The 24,167-nt window shown below is 32.6% G+C and overlaps 1 protein-coding gene across 5 annotated transcripts in view; it reads right to left on the bottom strand.

Moving 5' to 3' along the window:
• LOC128549572 (uncharacterized) overlaps positions 1-24,167 on the bottom strand; it is a 372,750-nt gene that overhangs the window by 92,699 nt on the left and 255,884 nt on the right. The window contains exon 1 of one of the 5 annotated variants that reach the window (XM_053526545.1): positions 2,802-2,962. The exons of the other annotated variants lie outside the window; for them this stretch is intronic. The gene's annotated coding sequence lies outside the window, so the exon portion shown is untranslated. Of the gene's footprint in view, positions 1-2,801; positions 2,963-24,167 lie in introns of those variants that run through there. 5 annotated transcript variants of the gene reach the window in all.

Genomic DNA, 24,167 nt, shown 5'->3' with positions numbered 1-24,167 from the left:
AACCGCAAGATGCGCTTTTTGAGAGTTTTGAATCAGTTCGTACACCATATACGGAGGAGGGTGGGACACAACCTCCCTTACTAACCACTGTCGGCGCCTTACCTTTACCATTCAAATTTACCTAACATATATATACATATTGTATATAGGTTTGTCGCTATTGTATATATATTCAATGTATTATTGGTCAGTTACAAACTGTTTTAGTACAATTACATAAGAACCTATTAACCTTTCCTGATCACAAATATGGCACTTGACTTCTTTTACAAGAAAACACATTAGGGTGCCTATTGCAAGCCATTAATTTAATTCACTGTTGGCTTATAGGCCCACTGGGCCGGGTGTTTTTGATATGTCTGAAAAAGGCGATAAATAATTATATCAACTATAATTATATTCTTTCCGCGGCCGTAACGTAATAAAACGTATTAGCGTCTGTTGGCCATTTCACGCTTCCGTAGAATCAACAATTATTACACGAAATTCGTTTTAAACATATTTCTGAAATATCTAGGTTGCCGCTTTCAAATACGGAAATATCTGACATCCGAAGAATATATATACTGACATTTTTAGACAACAACAAAAGGGACCTTTTGAACGATTTCACGAAGTTCCAAAAATCTCCATATACCCTTGCTCCGGTACGGACACCTGTGGGATTTAATAAGTATTTTCTAATTGCTTTAGTTAAACTAAATCAACACTAAAATGAAAGAAATAATTACAAGTTGTTATATAATTTTTTCCTTAAAGATGGGACTATTACAAATGTGAAAGATTCCCGTTTCATTTTTTTGCACTTTTTAGCTCCACTATTCGGAGAATAGGGGGGCTATACTACTCGTCCCGGCATCGGCGTCGGCGTCGGCGTGACCCTTCTTGGTTAAAGTTTTTCGGCAACCGTTGTTTTTCTGTTATATCTTTGTTACTATTGCTTATATCTTACTGTAACTTTACATAAACATTGTCCAATATGCAAACAAAGTATGAACAGGGGCTGGGCCCATTTTATCCAAGGTCAAGGTCACCAAGGTCTTACTTAATTTATTTTTAAGGTTAAAGTTTTCTGTCTTTGTTTTTCTGTCATAACTTTGTTACTTTTGCTTATATCTTACTGTAACTTCTCATAACCATTGTCCAGCATACAAACATAGTATATGCAGGGGCTGGGCCCATTATACCCAAGGTCAAGGTCACAAAGGAGTTATACTTGGAATTATTTTCATGTTAAATTTTTTCGAAAGCTTTATTTATAGACATATATTTGGTACTTTAAAGATAATGACTTGAAATTAAATTGTTTGTTTATAATCATCATCTGCATGTGTGGTTACATACCCCATAACTCTAACTGTATTTTTGACAGAAATATGCCCCTTTGTACTTAAACGTTGTTTTTTTGTTTTGTTTTTTTTTTTTGTGTTTTTTGGCAATCTTCGTTTTCTGGATATTACTTTAATGCAATAAAAGATAAAGACATGAAACTTGAAATACATCTTTATCACCATCATCTGCATGTGTGGTAACAATCCCCATAACTCTGATTTGTATTTTTGACCAAATTGTGCCCCTTTTATACTTTTTTTTTAAATAAACTTCGTTTTCTCGACATAACTTTGGTACTGTATAAGGTAATAACTTGAAAATCGAAATAATATTATATCTTTACTATCATCATCTGCATTTGTTGTAATAATCCTAATAACTCTAATTTGTGTATTTGATGGAATTATGCCCCTTTGTATCTTCCTGTTATAGAAGAGGTCTCTTATTCAGACATATATTCATTTTACTGTCAAATCCCCGAGTAGTGGAGCGCGCTGTCTTACGGACAACTCTTGTATACATTTACGTTATCGTAAGTCAGGCTCAACATACGAGGTTGATAAGGTATGCTTTGAGTTATCGAAATAGCATTGCCTTAGTGTTACCTTAACACTGTCGTAAATAACCTCGTAAATTCAGCGATATCGTAAGTTTCGAGTTAGCCACCCCTGGGCTACAAACTCAAAGGACCCTTCAGTCCTAAGGTGGTCGTAACGTAACCTTTTCTTCCTCGTAGAGATTTTTTTTGCTCGTAAGATACGAGATACCTTAAGTAATGCCGTATCTTAAGGTACAAAATGGTGCCTTATCTATATCGTAAATAGATAGAAAATTGAAGAAATCAAGTTTTGTATTTATTATCTAATTAATTTTCATTTATAATCCAGTTTTCCCATTCCTGTTGTTTTTTAATCGATATAGAGGTAATTTTTGTTCGTTTGTTCTTTCGTCTGCCTGCAAGGCAACTATCATATGAACCCTTATAAAGTTACCTTAATACAAGTATTGAGCAATGGCATTTTATTTAGTAAAAAGAACATAGAGATACGAGTATTAATGAACATTTGCTAAGATCTTCAAATGACCTCAGACATGCAAGTCACTTTTTGACTTGATGGTATAAACCTTCCAATGTTCATCAAAACATTTTTTATGAAATCCCAACGTGTATAGAATATTGAATATTTCAGTCAATATTATATAAAGTGATATTTCGTATGTTAGCTATATAATACTGATACTTTCTTCTGTCTTATGTCATACATTTTGCTGTGTGATTAACGCATCTATCTCGGACTCCCACTTATGAGGACTTGTTTGTAGAATATCGTTTCAGTCGTTTAATCGTTTAATCATTAATAATAATAATAAGATGTTTCACTTTTTGATATAATCTGTTAGCTAATTCAGTGATTGACAAAATATTCTGATTATATCTGAAATTCTGTGATACGGTCAAAAAAATGTACTTGCCTAATGCAGATTTTGGTACTCCTAATCCTACAGCTTAGTAAATATTTCACAACTGTCATTCATATGATAATTTCTGTTTTAGACGCGCACTTTTATTTCACTGTAAATGTTCACCATGCTCAAATGTAGATTTATAAACATTTTACCACTATTATGAAACGTGAATGACAGGGTAACATAATTTAATATCCTTTCATAATCATTTCATGATTCAGACACGTCAGTAAAGAAATTTTAGTAATCTTCAAAAAAATACTATAATATCAAATCAAGTTTAGCGGTCAAAAAATGTTTACTGTATTGAAATGATAATATATGTTTTCAGATACATTTGCATCATAATCTAAACACTGCTATTTAATGCAAAATGTATCTACAATACTATGGATTAAATGGTCTGATGAACTGCCTTTCAATGTAAATAACGAAATTAATCTTCTTCTTTTTTTCTTTTTAGTTGTTTGCATCTCACTACTTGGTAATATGAACATAAGTTGCAGTGTCACTGCGCTTGTACAAAAATGAGAAAAATCTATTTATAACGAGTAATATAACCAGACAGAAGAAACCTTAAGGTAGTTCGATACATTTTGTGCGCATGCGCGAATGATCTCGTTTTACGTAAAGTCGAAAAATTTAAGTGTGTTGAATTTTACTTATTTTTTGCTTGCTTTCCAAGAGAATCTTCAATAATCGGCGTCTTTATGGAAAAGGTAGAAGGAAACTATTCGTTGAGGCTTTTAAATCTAAGTTTATCGCGGGATTTTTTCGTTTTGGCGCAATGCGGAAGTGTCGTCTTGATGCAGTTTTTTGGCTAAAAAGTTGACGAATTCTTCGTCTCACTACGTCTGTCATTTGTTTTACGTTTGCCATCAGTTTTAGGCAGTAACTGGTAGCTGTCGAGAGTACCGGAACAGACTGTGAAGTATTTCTATAGATCTAAATATGGTTCGTAAAAAAGGACATTTTGTCTGGCAATTCGGAATTCCTACACTAGTGATCCATGAGGACTTTATCCAGTTTCCAGAATGGCAGGAAGGAAGAACTTATTGAATTGGACCACTTGACAAGGCAGCTTACAAAAGTCAGAAATTTAAAAGCAGCCACTGGGTGACAGTAAATTAAAGCTTGTCTACTTTTTTCCATAAAATTTCCAAAATAAATACTGGAAAAAAACAACATGGAAATACATACGACATCAATACAAAATAGCACAGCACCAGAATGAATGCGGAAGTTGTCATGAGTGTTGTGGCATTGTTCCTGTTCATTTATGGTTTACAGATTCCAAAGTCTGGTGAGTCATGTAAAATATATTGTATTGTCATTTGATAGTAGATCATACTGTACTGTAATTGTTTATTAATTATTTTAGTTCATTCTAAAGCCCTCAACAGACGGTAGGTTTTAGTTGTACAACACCAATTAAATTTAAGATGTACACTACAGCCAAATGTTATCGTGTGTACGATGCTATTCCTTGATTTCGCAAATCTTTCTTGACCTACAGATTAGGACATGTTCTATTTTGTAAGATTTGAGCCGCGTCATGAGAAAACCAACATATTGCCTTTCCGACCAGCATCTGCGCAGTCTTGTCCATGCTGTTCGCTATGAAACGGTTTCTCTAATTGCAATAGACTTTGAAAGCAAACATCATTGATCCTGATCAGACTGCGTGGATGCACAGGCTGGTCTTGATCCATGCTGGTCGCAAAGCCACTATGTTGGTTTTCTCATGGCGTGGCTCATTTGTGTCATGCATAATCAAATTCATGGGATATTATTTTTTATTAAGAATGGTTACATTCAGACATTCTTTTCAGTACCTATTTTAAAATAGTACATCTTTGAGATAATTAAATTAGTGTTGTACAACTAGAACTTAATATCTGTTGAGGCCTTAAGGTTCCTTTATCTTTTCTGGAGTAATGGACCATTGTGCTTAAATATGTTTTATCATGATGATTTATGAATGAATTAATAAAGACCTAGTATACATAATTTTAAAATATTTAATTATAAGTAATCAAGTTAGTATTCTGTAACAATGCGAATTGTATTGATTATCAATTTTCAGAACCAGATATGATTATGTCTATTTTCAGAACCAGATATGAGTAGAGTACAGTTTGGGGAAATTTCTTGGTAGAACAGATACTAAGGAAATAATAAAGAGCAGAACAGACCACATTTCTCCTTCTTATAACTGGTAAAGTTCCAAGTAAGGGCGAGTACAATAATGCAGCCCCAGTGAGAGTTCGTGATGAGGTGTCAACTGTAAATGTGTGGTCGTTAAATGATGTGCAGTCAGATTGACAAGTATTTGAAGTAACATTAATTTATAAATTATCAATTCTGAGAGAAATTTTTGCTGAGCTTTGTGCAGGATACTCTTAAAAAATACGTGAACCAGAATTTTATATTATAAGTACAATGTCAGATGTACTCCAGACTTCACACATATGTTGATGTTTATACATATGTGGTGATTAATTTGTCAAGTGAAGAAATTTTATGAATAATGTTAGTGGGTGACAGAACAGAAGTACAAAGTCAATTACAGAAGTCGACAACACTGAGTTTAGGATACAGAAAAAATCCGGTGATTCTGACGAAACAACATACATAGAAAGATTATACTAGTAAAATGAAAAGTTTTAGTGTATGGAAAAGTTTGGAAGCAGGTTTACCATTGACAGAAGAGACAGTATTTACAGACTGGTCTACACTTATTTTGATTTGACTTTTACACGGTGATTCCTCCCGTAAACAGCTAGTGATCTGAGAGAATTGTGTTCATTATATCATACAGGTTTAGAGTGAATGTAAAATTAATGTGTACTTAAATCAATCAAACATTTTCAAAATTGGATGTTGAAACTTTACAACTGTTTAGTATTTCAGTAATCAGTTAGGATTTTTTAGTGATTTCAATAAAGTACAAATGAAAAAAAAAGAATCACTATCAGCCAAGATGATGTGCTATTGACCTTACGCCAGTGTTGATTGACAGGTTCCAACTGACCAATCAGATAACAGAACTGATAAGCCTTGTTGTTAGCCGCCATTTTGTCCGTCAAACTTAGTGCCGGACTCGCCAGTGAAAGAATATAAATACCACCGAAAAATCGTTCAAAATTGTAAAAAAGGTGACGTTACGACACCTTTACATCAGACACAGGGAAGAGAGTGTAATACTAGAGAGCTTCCCTTTTCCAAATCCACTCTCAGACCTCGAATATTGTCAACGATGTATCAGGCTCTGTGGACGTCCTCAAGAATAGTTGATCTTAAAAATCTTAAGTGTTTAAAAGCAAAGCAATTCGACTTAGCACTCATTGTGTTATAACGTTTTAATTATTTCATTTAAATCAGTCTAAAATTCTATGAAAATTAACTTTCTTATTTAACAAAAGTGCCTAGTATTCTTTATTCAATAGTAAAAATATTCCATCAGTTACCAGAGTAACTAGTATGTACTGATAAAACACAAGTATTTGATGTTCTATATTATTTGAATGGTAACGTGTAAATATTATGCCTTAATGTACCGGAAACATGATTTATGCATTTTTTAAGGTTTACATCAATCTCCCACTGGTGTATGTTAAGTCATACCTGGGTGATAATACAACAAATAATAAACATGATAAAAACTATGATTAATATAAGATTATTTTTAATGAGTCTAATCAACAATTTTCCAGGCGCTCAAAGTTTTGACTTAGCACTCGGTGTGTGCTTCCGTTCTAAATTTCATTTTAATAGACAGCGTAAACTTCGTCTAAAATTCCAGAAAAAATAGCATATTTCGTATAAAGAAGATATGTTCTTAAACAAAAAATTATACATTCATTCTGTATACTTTATAAAGAAATTTGGTAGGCTCAAACACTGTTTTAAGCTGCGATGCGCCGGTATGTGTCTTGAAATATGAGTATGGACTATATCATCGCCTTGGACTATATCTTATTTATTTATCATTTACACGTTTTAATTCTAATAAGAGAACTTTCTTTACTTATACTTAAAACACATCATGTCTAAGTATTAGACATTAAATGCTATGTATCTGAATAATGTTGAACAATGATATGAGCATCTTAAATGAGTTCCGGTACATGTAAATTACCTTATTTAATTTATCTGATTATTTTGAAATAGGATTCAGAATCCACAGTCTGATTTCAACCTTAATTAATAAAAATCAATGTTCTAGTCTGCTTAATATAGTCACACCCTACATGATTTCCGGGAGATCGAAATTTGACGTTTCTATAATGAAAAAGAAACGGACAATTAAAAAAACCCACAAAATCAGTATAATGGTTTCAGAGATTTCCGTCTTTTTTACGTGTTTTCCGCTCGGCCCCCTGCCTTGTTTAGATTTCCTCATACTCGGGTGCAGTTCCCGGCTTTTAACAACAACGTATCGTTGTTTTTTATAGATTTTATGTTTCGCTACAGAACATCCACTTATTAACGATTGTGTTTTGTCTTTTCACTTTAGAAATACGTGTGAATTGAGGTAGCGTACGCCGAAATCAACTAGAATGTCCGGCAAAATATTTCTGCCGTCGCCATTTGATTCCTTTGTTTGTCGGGCCTAGCATGAATTGTTCCCCCTGAAAACTGGTAGGCGTGGCTACAGGCTATCTGGCGTAAGGTCAATTGTAAAAGATAGAAAGAAAATTCACAAGTCACATTAACTTGGTAAAAGGGATTTTAACAGAATTAAACTATAATTGGTGAAGGATTCTGCATGTTGTATCAAATAGCTATAATGTATTTTGTAGTTCTTCTATCTATCCCTTTTCAAACTAAATTTTATCTCTTAAATCTATTGAAATTGCCATCAAAATAAAATTTTCTTTTAAAAACAATATATTTTACAATTAAAAGGTATATTCAACAAGCCAGTACTTTGTTACTAATCTTAGTCAGTGGAATTTATTTTTAGACTTGTCCTATTTTTTTGATTCAGTTTCTGGATCCCCATTTATTAGTTACTGTACACATTTTGGGATTCCAGCAATTTTCCACATCCTCATTACAAGGTATATTGATTTTTCATTGGTCCAGTGGTTAACTAATTTTAGCTTAAAGTAAAACTGTTTTATTAATAGATTTTCAGAAAATCTGTTTGAGTATTTATACCCAGTATACAAATTCATGTACTTTTATTTGATTTGAACATTATTGTTTAATATTATCCTGAACAAATTACAGGTTTTCTTTGCTTTATATTAGAGAATTTTGGTAAATTTCGTTGATGAAAGGTCCAAGGAACTTTTCTCAAATAGTCAATTAATAGAAATTTTCAAATATAATATCTTGTGCAGTGAATTAAAAAGAAATTTATTTATTTCAGTAGATCTACTAGTCAGTTCTGAACTTGAAAGATACTTTGATAGGTTTTTAGCTCGACTATTCGAAGAATAGGGGAGCTATCCTACTCGCCCCGGCGTGAGCGTGAGCGTCACACAAATGTTAAAGTTTGCGTACCACCCAAAATATTTTCAAAATCCATTAAGATATTGCTTTCATATTTTGCATACTTGTTTACCATCATGACCCCAGTCTGTAAAAAAGAGGAGGCAACTCTGTCAAGCATTTTGACTGAATTATGGCCCCTTTTCGACTTAGAATAAATGTTAAAGTTTGCGTACCACCCCAAATATTTTCAAAGTCCATTGAGGTATTGCTTTCATATTTTGCATACTTGTTTACCATCATGACCCCAGTCTGTAAAAAGGAGGAGGCAACTCTATCAAGCATTTTGACTGAATTATGGCCCCTTTTCGACTTAGAATAAACGTTAAAGTTTGCGTACCAACCCAAATATTTTCAAAGTCCATTGAGATATTGCTATCATATTTTGCATACTTGTTTCCCATCATGATCCAAGTCTGTAAAAAGGAGGAGGCAACTCTATCAAGCATTTTGACTGAATTATGGCCCCTTTTCGACTTAGAATAAATGTTAAAGTTTGCGTACCACCCCAAATATTTTCAATGTCCATTGAGATATTGCTTTCATATTTTGCATACATGTTTACCATCATGACCCCAGTCTGTAAAAAGGAGGAGGCAACTCTATCAAGCATTTTGACTGAATTATGGCCCCTTTTCGACTTAGAATATGCTTATAGTAATGTTAAAGTTTTACTCATTGCTTATCAAGCACTGAGAATAGTCGAGCGCGCTGTCCATTGACAGCTCTTGTTGGTCTACTACACACTTTATATATTTCTATGGCCTGATTAGAAGTAGCCTGTTGGTTTAATTCAGTAACTTACTATAGGAAGAATTATTTAAGGTAGCTCAACACAACTTCTGGACATTAAGGTGATTTATTATCATATATAATATAAGATAATTTTCATTGAGTCCTACATACCAGAACATTTTTGAGTGACAATTAGAAATATTTTAGATTACTTGGGGTGGTTCACTACCTGTTAGAAATATTTAAGGTGGTTAACCATCTGTTAGAAAATGATAATACGGTACAGTACTGGGACTTGTTTTTGTAGGCAATTATCACAACATGAAATTTTATAGGTGCTGAATTGAAGGTCATTTCCTCCATGGTTATTGTCGTGGTGTTTATAGGAATGGTCTCTCTCCATCCTTCCCTACTTCCGTCCTTCCATCTTCTGTCCTTCCGTAACATTTTGTGTCCACTCTGTATCTCCTAAACCCCTTGAACATGTTGAAGGATTTTCATGAAACTTGGTTCAAATAATCACCTCATCAAGACAATGTGCAGAACCCATGAGTCTCCCATGTCGGTTCAAGGTCAAGGTCACAACTCAAAGCCTTCAATTTTGTGTCTGCTCTGTATCTCCTAAACCCCTTCAAGTGTGCTGTTAACATACAGCTTTTGTGATATATCAGGAGCACATAATTCCGGACAAGCTGGTCTGATCATACCCAAAATCGAATTATTCCAAGAGCTTGTGCTCGTATACATTGCCATTAAATCTGATCAAAATTGTTACGAAAATGTTCAAACTAGAACGTTAAAATTGTCAAATATTGCAACTTTTTATATAACAGGGACAGATAACTCTGGACTTGCTAGTCTGAAAATGCCTGAAATCTAGGTCTTGCAAGACCCTATGGCCGTACACATTGTCTATTTTAGACAATTTTCTAAGTTTATTCAAGATTTCTTTAAACAAAAATGATACAGTTGTAAAAAATGGGTAAATATTGCTATTTGTTACTATATCAGGGGCACATTACTCTTGATATACTGGTCGGATCATCCCCATAATGCAACACATTCCAGATTATGTAGCCATGCATATTGTTTTTTTACTTTGGTGAAGATTGTTATAGTAATATTCATGCTGGAGTATTAACAATGCTATATAATTCATACTTAACTTTAAAAAAGTGGGTGGGGTAATATTACATCTATTTTTTTATTATGAAATGTCGATGTAAATGGTTTGGAACTATTTTGTTATTTAAAATTATGTTTTGCACACATGTTCATATTGTTTAGGCGTTTTTTTTTTTTTCATGAAAATATTTGTTGTTATAGCTTATTTGCCAGCAAACCCCAATATTCTAAAATTTTGGTACTTTCATGATAAAATACAGAATATCTCTCTTATATGTCCGGTGACCCCCAATTTTTTTACCCTTATCTGAAGCAATTTTGAGACACAATATATACAAAAAGTATTTCAAAAATCTTAACTGTAGAAATAATGTTATGCTATCTTTAGACTGATACAAGTACTGGTCCCATTGGAAAAAAGTGGGTGGGGTAATTATATTGCCTTATGAAAATGAGTAACAGTATTATGTGAAAATCATTAAAATTTCATACTGACTTCATAGCATATTCAAACTGAATTGTTAGAAATACAATTATTTTACAACTGATAAAGATAGTTTGTGTTTTGAAATGTATCCGAAATTTTTCCAGGTTTTTCAAATTTCACTTTTGTCTTGACAGTGTGTGTAGAAAATGGCCGATATAATGAAAAGGAGTTCGGTGACCTACCGTTTTTTTGCTTTTATATGAAATAGATACTAAAGATCTTCAAACATGCAAAGTATGAAAAAATTCTTAATTGTAGAACAAATTGGCCTGAAATGTATCCAACATCCTTAATACCGGTACTGTAAATTTAAGGAAACACAAAAGATTGCAGGGAAAAAACAACGTCTTATAACAACTGGAGATATATGTATATCTACTTTATTCCATGAACATTGGAGCATAAAATTTCCCGTCAAATTCTTCAATAGAAATTATAGACTTAAATTACTCAAATTTAGAATTTAAACAAACAATAAGAAACACATTTGGTCAGATGTGTTGAACCTAATGCTAACTTCTTGTTACACGTTTACACATACCATTGCTTCAAAATTGTACGAGTATCATACTAGAAAAAGTATATTCGTGTAGTGCACAAAGGACTTCGGACACTATCATTACTTCTAGCCTACATTTTAAATGCAAATTTCTCCTTAAGTATTTAAACAATACCCAAATCGTTTCGAGTCAATGATAAACCAATGTATTAGTTAATTTATTACAGCAGAAACTGATTTGTGTCTGTTCCTATCAAAATGTTTTTTCTTATTTTATCTGGGCCAGGGAATATTTTCGCAAAAATAAAATGTTTAATTTCCGTAAATATATAATGTCATCACTTTACGGAAGTTTTAAATATTTGAATTCCGGTCGAAAAAAGTGACAAAATCTGTTTATTTAAGGAAATAAAATAACATTTTAAGATTAAAATCCGATAAATAGATAAAAAAGAGAACGATATTTTTGCAAACAACCTTTACTTGATTTATTTAGTAATGTAAAGTTATTGACGCATTACATGAGTGAATAGGTATACATGTATAAGTGACCGGTCAGTTTTAATATTACAGTGGTTCAGGTAGTTATTTAAGTACATGTACATGTCTGTATAGCTCTGTTATAAGTGTGCTGTATAACATTTATACTAAGAAAAGCCAGTAATCCTATCAAGGCCGTAGGGTGGGTTCTTGCTTGGGATAAGTACTGGTGGCACACAATATTTGAGCCGCGCCATGAGAAAACCAACATAGTGTAATTGCAACCAGAATGGATCCTGACCAGCCTGCGCATCTGCGCAGTCTAGTCAGGATCCACGCTGTTCGCTAACGGGTTGTCTTATTCCAATAGGCTTTGAAAACGAACAGCATGGATCCTGACCAGACTGCGCAGATGCTCAGGCTGGTCTGGATCCATGCTGGTTGCAAAGCCACTATGTTGGTTAATGACAGTTCTTTTTGAGGCTTGCCTAAGGAAGCTGGATCGGAAAAAGTTAAATCGGGATAAGTCTGACAACATGCCATCTATAGATAATGTTGTCTATTCAGGGCTGAAGTTATGGGCAAAACATATTCGAAATGTGTCATTTGTAGGGCTAAAGTAGAAGCAGGTCGCTGCATAAAAAGTCCATCTGAAACTCGGCTGGACCGTTTAGTTCGTTTCCGCGTCTAGCCGTATTTGTATATGCCATCTGCATGGAAAGCGACTTGATACATCACTTTCGTGGCATCACACTGAATGTGAAACCGTCAGTGATATGACCTGCCAAGAAGCTACTGTTCATGACCTATGCATCACAGGCATATCAATGCCAAGCGTTATTTCTGTTGGATAGACTATAGTCAGGATCAGATTAACTGCTGTGCATATATTACCCCTTTTTTGTTGTGTTTAGGCCTAGTCCGTCGCAAAGAACAATCTTCAATTCAGTTTTCACTGAAGGAAGAACATGAAGTAAAGAATGCGTGTCACATGTAGTATGTGTCTAAAAGAAATAAATATAAATGCACAGAAGAAGATGAAGAAATAAAGAAATGAAAAATATATAAAAAATACAAAAAATAATAAAAAAAAATGGAAAACAAATTACATCCTCATCGCTAGTGGCGTGCGCGTCGCAAGGAGATCATGCAGAAGATTACCTGGTATGTTGCTAGTATTTTACAGCACACATTTGCCAATCTACTACAACAAACAACCAGGATAAGCCAATGAAAATTTAACCCAACGAATAATAATGAATTAACAGTATTTGCTTCTTTCACTACTATACATGTATAACATGCCTATATGTGCCCATTCAAACATTTGTATAGTATTTTAGTTACAAACAGATGTAAAAATATGTGACTACCAAATTATTAAAAATGAATATTAAAAGTATTGGTTACTTTACATTTGAGAACACCCTGTAGTTATATTTTTTGTTTAAAAGTACTGCTCCACCCCTTGCATCAACACAATAATCACAAAAAATGTGTATAAATAATATCTACATATGCTGGCCAAATATGGTCTTGATGCACGGTGGAGAACAATGCTCTTGAAAGCAAAATAGCTTTTATATGTATATAACAGGGTGCGTAATTCTATTTAGAGCAAAAATTACCATTTTATGAAACAAATATTGAAAAATTTGACTTTAAGAAATAATCTCAAATATGTATTTTGATGGTATATGTAATTAAATACTTATTTCTTAGTGGTTTATTTTTCACTCTTGGAGAAGGCAAATTCATATAGAAAGTGACCGAAGTCCTTATGTCATACATTGTTGATACCAGTTTAAACTGATTTCAAACAAGCTTCAGTATGGAAGTAATAGCCAAGAATGAGGGTCACAGGTGTTGCCCGTAATTGTATTAAAACAATATCTTAGAATTTTTCATTCGGAACAATAGAAAAATCAGTTTGGGAAGTTTCTTAATTTGCTACTTAAGGCAAGTGGCAGCTTAATTAATACCTATAGGTATCCTCTAAGGCAGGATGTACTGTATACCTCTATCAGAGTTCAACATTAATTGTTTGCAAAAAGTCTCATTTATTCTGCATTTCATCTTACACCTCATCCCCTCAGCCTTCAAATCTTATTTATTGAATTTCTTTTTTATATTTCTATTGTTAAAAGTGACGATATGCTTGTGCTTATGGTAGTATGCTGAGCAACGTGCCTGTCATGTGCATTATATATCCTCGCAGATCATACTGGCCAGTCGCTTTTACAAGAAGCCACAAAGTCTGTTTATATTCCCAGAATCTTTACCCGTGGGGAGATTCAGCTGACCTACACAAACGGAAAAGGATTCCCTTCTTCTCATTTTCCTACTGTGTTTCAGAATTGGTTGCGCTATCACTATTGGATGCACATACCATTAAACATGGTTTAAAACCCTGCAAAATATCCATTAAAAGAAGAAAAAAACCTTTAATTTACCCCATTAATTCTTGCATCACTTTATTTAATAGGTTTCACAATATTAATGAGTTACATGTTAAAATACCATTAAAACACCCATTTTTGACCATGGATCATGCCGTTAAAAATTTAGTTTGGTAGTTAAAATAGCTAATGACTTTGAAAAAATAGTGAAATTCTGTAAATTTTGAATTTAACAGGATTTTTCATGGCCCTTAAATGTGATTTAATGCTCATTAAATGTTCAGGTTCTGTACGATTTCATTTAAGAGTAAACTTAATGGCTCTTAACAGCAATTTGATGCCCATTAAATCCTTCATTCTGTAAAATGTGATTCGTATATTTTCTGAAGCACAATTTTTTAATTTTTTTTTTTGGCTTGCACTCTTCCCACTGAATGCTTATAATTCCAGTCTCATATTGTTCTAAAATGGACTTTAATCGCAATAAATACATGCTACGCACACATCGTCAATAATATATCATGATGTTATATTTAGTTGCATTAAAGTTATTTCCCCTTGATGCAGTTACGCAATTTTTTTCAAATGTTTGCCAAATTGTGTTCCTACAAAAAATCGGATTTATTTCAATGGAAGTTGGATGAAAACATATTAATTTATTTGATAACATCAATCAACATTATTTTGGTAAGGGTAAATACGTATTGATGCATCTCACTTTTTTCTGTTTTTTTTTTTTTTTGTTGTTTTTCCTGTCCAAATAATCACCATTTGTATAAGAAAGTGGGTGGGGTAAGGAATTTACATTATGAAATGTGTTCAGACCAGTTTAGATTTTCACATTTTCCAATCCTTGAGTAGAAACTAAGGTTTATAGAGGAGTGAATAGTACACATGATTGTGAAGATTTACAGTCTGACTGAAATTCATTTGTGGCATGGGCAGATCAATGGCTTCTTCGTTTCAATGAATCAAAGAGTGTAGTACGCTTGATTGGGAGGGGGGTGGGGGGAGACATACATGTGGTGCAATCCCTCAAACATTCACTCTTAGCTGTTTAAGTGCATGCACCTGAGCACAAAGTACTGAAGGAGAGATAAATTGTGATCACCCATTGTGCGCTGACATTGTCATCAACAGTTGCTTTTCGAATACACCAACATGGTCACTTGATCTATTAAACCGGTACCTGTAAACCCTTCTCAGTACAACACAATACAATACAATATCCATTTATTTTCTCATTTCATATGAACATATGACAGAATGAGGATACAATATGACAAATGTTTGTACGAGGCTGTTACATGTGTTTACATTACAAAATAATGAGAGAAAAAAGAAAAATCAAATATTCTTCTAGCATTTTACATAACAGTGCATATGTATAGATACTATTACGTGTGTAGAAATACGTAGTTTAAATCAATACGGCAAATATCAATATGAAGTTGATTATCTTAAGATGTCTAATTCTGATGGCAAATTTTCATGGCCCTTAATTTGATATACCATTAAAATATTACAAACTCATTAAAATTGAATTTGACATATTAAATGAGAACATTAATCAATTTTTTAATAATTATCGGCCATTAACAGGGTATTAAAAACATTAATGGCCCCATTAGTATTTACTAATTAATGTGGAATTAAGGGGTACTTATTTAATGGCGCATTAATTTCATGCCAATTAAAAAATTTCATGGAATTTTAAGGAGCCAATTAACCTATTTTAATGGTTTATTTTAAGGAGATTTTCATTGCCATCAAAGTCATTTTAACAAGGTATATTTTACCAGGGTTTTAATATACTTATTTCATGGCTTTTTAATATATGGCATTAAAACTATGGTCATGAAAATCCCATTAAATAGTAAGAAGTAATGGGTGAATTTTAATGGTGACCTGTTAAAACTCTGTTAAAGACGTTTGAAAAAATTAAGGCCAATTTCATGACCCCTTTAATGGCATGTGCATCCAGTAGTGTATGCCCTGACTCCCTATATATGTAATAAAATAGGCCTGTTAAAACCCACCAAATATAGCTATTTCCAAACATTAACAAGGATTGTTTTTTTTTTCATTCGTGTAATATTCGGCTCCACAATTGAAATTCCAACCCCTTCTATCGTCATTTCGTACTTGAGCACTTACAACCGGAGCAAACATTTTATGGAACCTGGGAATTTGGAGGTTGAGGGTTGCTCCGCCAGTAAAGTTTACCTACCAGCGTTTTCTGGCTATTTTATTTTCAATATAAACAATTTCTTTTCCAACCCTTATCTGATTTCAAAGTATGGTTAAGATTCAAAAGAAACAGATGAATTTGTTAGTGCCATAAACAAAATCATTTGAAACTTAATGATTTATCATTAGACTTTATATGTATTCTACATATTTATTAAAATATCATTGATGGACAACGGTGGTCTTTATTTTCACTTATTTTGAAGAACTTTAAGCGCGAAGTGGCTGTTGAAGCGTAATAATTTATTAGGCAGACGATAGGTAATGCCGCGTGGATATGTGGTATAATGATCAATTGATGTAACTTCATGTATGCATACTCATTAATTAAAATGTATTTGAATGTTCTTTTCAAATGTTTGAAGATTTATTTTAATTTTACGTCTCAAACAATTTATTAAAACACATTCTGCTCTTATCTGTGTGGTGAGATATTCTGATATCCAGTCTTTTAGCAACATCTTTGTCATTGTATGAAAGAAGAACTTTTTTATAGAAAACTATCCTTGGAGATATCCGTGTTGAAAACAAAACAAAACACGCCTTTATTTTGTAAGAGCATTAAAATTGATCTTGGGTTCAAATGCCCGGGCAAACATATTTACATAACATAACGTATTCTATTCTTATTAAAATATCATTGATGGACATATTTAATGCCTGAAACAGAAACCTACTAAATTATGCGTTTATAAAACGCGTGATATTCCGTAAAATGGGAACTTCCGGATATAAACGTTTACAGCGCCCTACATGTAACAAACGATCTTCATTTCTTGTGTCTGAACATTGCTCACATTATTTCAGACTGCCTATTTGAAAAGAAAAAACAATCTGCAAATAAGGTTGTCAAGTTTTTAACGCATGTACTTATAATTGTAGTAATTACACGAACCTTAGTTTTGTCACAATGGTTTGGAATTGTGTACTCGTATATTCTATTTTACATTTGTTTTTTTATGTTTTCGGAAGAAATACTGAGATATTAGTGAAAAATATGTTTGATAAATTCAAACTGAAAAAAATGAAATACATTTTTACAGTACTCTAGATGGGACTACTTTAATTCCCATTTGGGTGCCTCAGACACTGTCACTATAGTATCTTAAATAAGAGTAGTTTCGGGTGTACAAATCAAATTCATATTGAAACCAAGTTTTCCTTAGTGTTTAGCTTCCGCCTCGCTATGCGCCGTGTATTAACAGAAACAAAAATAGCATCATTTATTGCCAGGCAGGTAAACAAATTAACCATTTTTTCATTCAGTGCACATGTCCACAGCAGACAATCTTCTCCGTGTGTCCGATTCAAACTACGCTTTCAATGAAACATTCTTGCTAAATGGAACAAGACAGTGCTTAAATAAAAAGAACAAAAACACTTTACCCTTGCCATGAATTAAAATAGATAATTTAAAAATCTTGTTTCCGAAATGTCACAAAATTTCTTTCCTCGCTCCGCCGCTAGTGATAAGAACATTCTCGGACCTCACTCGATGAAATAAAAATGCTTATTCCGTACATGAGTTAACACAACTAGTAGCAACATGAGAATCCCGGGCCAACGAAAGTTAAGTATTACGAAGGCGAGAACAGGAGAAAGTCGCAACCATTCATGAGAAAAAAAGTGCGTAAAATGGTCATGAGGATCTACAGAGTATTTCATAATCATACAGCAACTGTTATTAAATGCGTAAAAGTTAATAAAACCGAATTAATATATGAATGTTTCACGTCAATGGTTTATACGTACTTCTCTAATAATAGTATCTTAAAAACAATGTTTCAAGTAAGACAGAAGCCTCCAACGATCCAATATATAAAATACTGGACGGTCCTTTCAGACGATCCGGTATTTTACATAATATTATTGGATCGTTTTCGTCTTATATCCTTCACTTATAATAACTGATACATGACATGCATCACACTGTGTTATGACTTTTGTTATTTTATGGGCGTTTAACCTGCTGAAGGAACATATCCCTTTAAACCAGGAAGTTTTCTAGCTGAATGATTTATAACTTAACTTGTTTACACGCTATTTGCCTGTCGCACTAGCTTAAGGACGAATATACAAGGATTATAGGCGTATTATACAAAGTAGGAAGTATCAAGACTAGCACGTTGGACTTACTTTGTAACATTTTAATGGAACTGCCCAAAACATCTCAGTATTTCATAAGCTAGTGAGACACTTTAAATATTTCATCATATGATGTTTTAAGTTATCATAATGGTATTACCTCGGTCATAATGCCTTTGTTCATAATGTGGCTATCATATTTTATATTTTAAACATAAAATGTACTTTGTTGCTAAGCAGTATTTTCAATAATTGTTTTCTCAAATATTTGTCAAAAGCTTCAATATTGATTAACATAGAACATAGGTTTTATTGAATACATTGTTTTTATTACCTCCATTTACAGCCCTAACTGTATAAGTTTATGTGCAGTATTTCAAGTAGTGATTTTCTAACCATGCAATTATGCATAATATCTGTTTGGACTGCTGTATCATTTTATTTTAATATAAAGTTTAAAGCCTTATGATACTTTAAATTTAGGCCTAAACACTTCTGTATTATTCAATTTGTGCATACGCGTGTATTTTCAATAAAGCCAAGGAGGATATACGATCAATTTCGTTATTTTATTTTTTGTTTAAATTACAAACGCCGACGTATTACATTAGTTTATATAACTATTGTATGGGTTACAATATAAATACGTAATATTATGTAAAAATAACACATTGTATAAAATAATAAGAAAGACAGTTTTACATAGAATATATCGACCAGGCATTGAAGTGTTTACTCTGCTTAGTGCTTGTAGGGATTCTACACTTACTTGTTATCATCATGTGTCATTGAGAAATAAAAACAAGGCAGTATAACATGTTGAAAAATACATTTGCTTCTCATTTTTTTATTTATATCCAGAACATTTTCTTTTTTAACCTTTTTGAACAAGAATGTGAGAAAAATAATTCACTGTAAGTTGTGGTTTATTGAGTCTCAGCAAACGTGAAAGACAAAGTGATAGACGAGTTGGATAGATCGTACATAATGATTTCAACTGATAAAGCAAGATATTTTCAACTGATAATACGATGTACGATCTTTTTCTATTATAGCTTATAAATAGCAAAATTGGCTATCCGATGTAATGGTATATGTAACCATTTTGAGTCAGTGTACATTTTCCCTTCCGTATTTTCACGTGACGGTTTCTTTGTATTTTATAGCCTTTATTTGTTTCTGTTAAGATGTAATGATTGGATTGATAATCATTATACTTATATGGCTTGTAATGTGTTGCATTATTATATCTTCTATAATTATTGTCTATCGTTATATATTTATCCAATGTTTTAAAATATTTATTGTAAAACAGAAATATTTTTTCAATGTTTTCATATATTTTTTTCTATCTTCTGAAATATTTATTGTAAAACTAAAATAAAATTTGCAATGCGTCAAAATATTTATTTAATGTTTTCAAATTATTTATTCAATCCTACGAAATATTTATTGCAAAATACAAATATTTGTTCAATAAAACAGAAATAGTTATTGTATATCTCAGAATATTTATTCAAAAATTGAATATATTCATTCAGTCCTACCAAATTTTTGTTCGATGCAACAATGTTAAATTGTGTAAAACGTAAATGTTTATTCTATCTGCTTGAAAATATTTAATTCTATAATTCTAATTTAAAATCTAATTTTAACTGTTCTTCTTCACTTCCGGTTGAACATTCTGCACTTACAATTAGCAGACTTTTACATGTGTACATTCGTTTTGAACAGTGCCATTATTCAAAACACATTGTACATGTCTTGCAGCATTTTGAATAGGGAATCCATCTTTAATACACAATAACTATAAACAAAATGTCTTAGAAATTGAAATATGATGCAAAATATCCGGAGCGAGATTTTTTCTAAGAATCAAATAAAGATCAATTCAGTCGCAATTAGTAGTACCAATTAGTAACCTTCATGGGCAATTTACCCTTTTGTTTACATAATTTGTATTTTTGTTATTTAGGCATGTGTTAGGTTACTGTCCAAAGTATGTATACAGACAGATATATTATATATTTGCATTCCAAAATGAAGAGCTATTTCCCCGGTATCTTCAGAAAGGCAGAAGTATACTGTCACTGTTTTTACCCGGCTTTTTATCGAAAAGAGTACCAACTAAATCAAATTAAATTAATTTTGAAACTCTTCTTTATAAAAATAAAAGATATGGAATATATGACAAAAGTGTTAATATAACAAAATGACGCCGCAGTTTACTTTTCTAACGTATAATCTGTGACGTATAATTGAAATTGAATTCCGTACAGAACTCTAGATGCCAAGGCAACTGAAAGGAAAAACTTAGAATATATTCTTGTCCAAAACCACAGGGCCTAGGGCTTTGATATTTGGTATGCAGCATAATGTAGTGAGCCTCTACAAAGGTTATTAAATTCATACCCCTAGGATCAAATATGGCTCCGACCTGGGAGTCACATGGTTTAAATAGGAAAATATTTGAAATCTTCGCCTACAAAACCACTTGGCATTTAGCTTTGATATTTGGTATGTAGCATCATCTAGTAGTCTTTTACCAAGATTACCACTCTGGGGCATATGGTTCTTTGGCTTTATAGGGTAATACCTTTGAAAAACATCTTGTCTTAAACCACAAGACCCAAAGCTTAGATATTTAGTATGTGGCATGCTCTAGTAGTTCTCTACCAAATTTGTTTAAATCATGACCCTTGGTTCAATATATGCCATGCCCGGGGGTCCCATGTTTTAGATTGACTTATAAAGGGAAAATCTTTAAAAATCTTCGTGTCCAGAACCATAAGGCATAGAACGTAGATATTTGGTATTCAATATTGTCTGGTGGTCAAGTTTGTTCAGATCATGACCCTGTGGTCAAAATTGACTACGCACAGGTGTCAACAATTTTTACATTGGCTTATATAGGAAAAACCTTCGAAAAGGTTTCTTTTCTGAAACCATATACAGATTTCAATACTCATCTTTAATATCTTAACCCTGTCCTACTGACCTACATTTTTGAAGCTACAGCAAAGAGATTGGGACCACCTACGTGATGTTTGATACATAGTTAAATTCCCATCTTGAGTAGTCTAAATCGTGATCTATTGACCTACCTTATTTTTTTTGAAGTTACAGAATAGAAATTTTGACCACCTGTATATTTTTTATACAGATATCACTAATCGTCTTTAATATTCTTAACCCTGGCCTTCTGACCTATTTCTTGTTTTTTGAAGCTAAAGCAAAGAGATTTGAACCACCTATATATTTTAACAGATTACAGTAGTATCTTGAATAATCTTTTACCATGACCAACTTGCCTAGTGTTTTTGTTTTTGAAGCTTTAGCAAAGAGTTTGTTCAAGCAAGCAACTAAAGTCAGGGGCAACTAAACTCTTGTTTAGCTAGACATTTACACATTGTGTACTATTTGTAACCTAATGCTGGTACTGTTGATACACAATAACTTGCTTATTGTATGTTTACATAAACTATATACTATTTGTTCGTGTTTGTAAATTTGAGCTTTGGATCAAGTATACCTTTAACAAGAAATGGGAAAGTTCAGCAGCTATTTAGGAATGAGGTCCAATATAATTTTCTGTTTACGTAAGTTTCAGAACAGTAAATAAAATAGTTAAAGCAATAGATGAAGGTGATTTACGATCATATTAAGTCGAAGGTTACGGAATTATTGCGAAAGAAGATGGTAACAAAACTTGTCTTTTTTAAGAGGGTTTACTTACTTTTTAATACTTTTACGCTAAGAGTAGTTCACTGAAAGCAATTTATTTTAGTGGAAACTGCAAAAACAAAACAATAAGAAAATGAAAGAAATTGTAATTAATAATAACGGAGGATTTCATTAAAACAGAAAAATATCATGAAGACTAGATAAATATCTTAACGCAGAATTATGCTAGTTAGTACTCTAAACTGACACCACTAAAAGAAAGTTTTCATGAAAACAAAAATATCTTTGCTCGATTAGCTCAATTGGTAGAGCACCTGACTTGCAAGCAGGGGTCGTGGGTTCGAGTCATACATTGGGCAGATGTTTTCTCCTAAAAATGCAAAGTAGCGACGAGGTTAATTGGAAGGTGCGGATTACAGTGGCCGGAGAATGTTGAATTTGCAGGGGCAATCCACTGTTGGAAGCTAAACAGTTGATGCCTCGCTCTGCGATGTCACTGTAAAGGAAAGCTAAGAGGTAAGGTTATGAAGAGCATGCAGTTTGCCCTGCTCAGTATTCCATTATAAGGTTAATGTATCTGTTTTCATGATATTATTTAGTTTTCATGAACACCTTCATTATTTCAGCGAAAGTTTACATGTAAACTAATAGCTAAGTGGTGGCAGTTCTTAGCCAGCATACATTTTTTTTTTCTGTTTATCAATGAGTATAGTTAAACCATTATGTAGTAATTTTAATGATATTGTAACATAGTTCAGTAGTATTGTTCATATGGTCGTGATAAAATTTCAATCAAATATTATTTTCTACATCGTGTTTTCTTTATCTTATTTCTGCTTTATGTTCTTAGTACAAAACAAAACAGAAATGTTCTCTCGCATAGTCGATCTTACTCTGTTTTACTTAATATATAAACTTCATGATTACAAAATATATACATTAAAGATACTTTTCATTCCAATTGCTTGAATTGCAAGTATTTAAATACACTGAAAAAATGAATTATTCCGCTCAAAGTGCTAATTAATAGGTCTTATATTAAAGGGAAAATCAATTATGTAAGACCACCACATCAGCTCAATGGGACGGACATTTAGGCAAACTTTTAAAAGAAGCAAATGATCTTAAAAGTTCTACTTCACGGTAGTTTGCTAACATCTTTCGAAAACATATTGAAGGTAAAAAACGAAATATTTTCATACAGAAATGTTATATTTTTGGGAGGATTGGGGCCGGCGAATAAAATATGATCCTGATATATTTCAGTTACTGTTTTGCATATTTTAAGTGCAGTATCATAACAAATTTCTTTAGTATTTTTAAATTACCAGTATACAGTGAGTGCATTTGTAAGGCCTTTTTGAAAATATCGTATTCTATTTTAATGTGTCTCTTTATAAAGATCCAGGACGATAACTGGAAAATGAAATCATTTGTACAGTGGGGCACTGTGAAAAGACCATGTCGCGTAGATGTTATCAACGTAATTTGAAGTATTTTCAGAAAATTGTGAACAACATTCGATCAGTTATGAATCAGCAATAAGCGATGAGTAACCTGTACTTTAGGCATGTGGTGTGTAATAGAATTAATACCTTTTTTCACATTGAATGAAACTGTATATATTTACATTTACAATTTAACAAAACTTTCTATTTAAATTGTAGAAACATTGCTATTAGTATCAAACCGAAGAACATACAATGCAAACAGACAATTGTACAGGAATCTATCGTTCCACAAGCCTGATTTTATTACGATGAAACTGAATTATTTCTATTGTTATGGCAAAGATAACAGTATTTTCATACATAGTCTTATCTTCTTCTTTTAAGTGTACCACTTCCTGAAACAAAGTGGTAGGCTAGGTTAAATGAATTATATCAGATCCGAAGACGGAGCGTTGAAAAACTAATCATATGACATACTTGAATCTCGGTCCTCTTTGGGCTTTGAATTGCTGCTTTGTAAAGCTCGCTCCAAAAATATTCATCCTTAACCCAAACTGCACGGTCGGAGTAAATTTTCCCTTCATAATCATACTTGCCAGAGTTTTCTTATTTCGGCTTGAAGGTAATGTTCATGCTAATTAAAATAGTAAAACTTCAACAAACACAGTGAC

The sequence above is a fragment of the Mercenaria mercenaria genome, chromosome 16, assembly GCF_021730395.1.
Source record: "Mercenaria mercenaria strain notata chromosome 16, MADL_Memer_1, whole genome shotgun sequence".
Classification (NCBI taxonomy): Eukaryota; Metazoa; Mollusca; class Bivalvia; order Venerida; family Veneridae; genus Mercenaria; species Mercenaria mercenaria.
The sequence above is the reverse complement of the archived record's forward strand: the minus strand, read 5'-3'. Positions and strand labels throughout refer to the sequence as shown.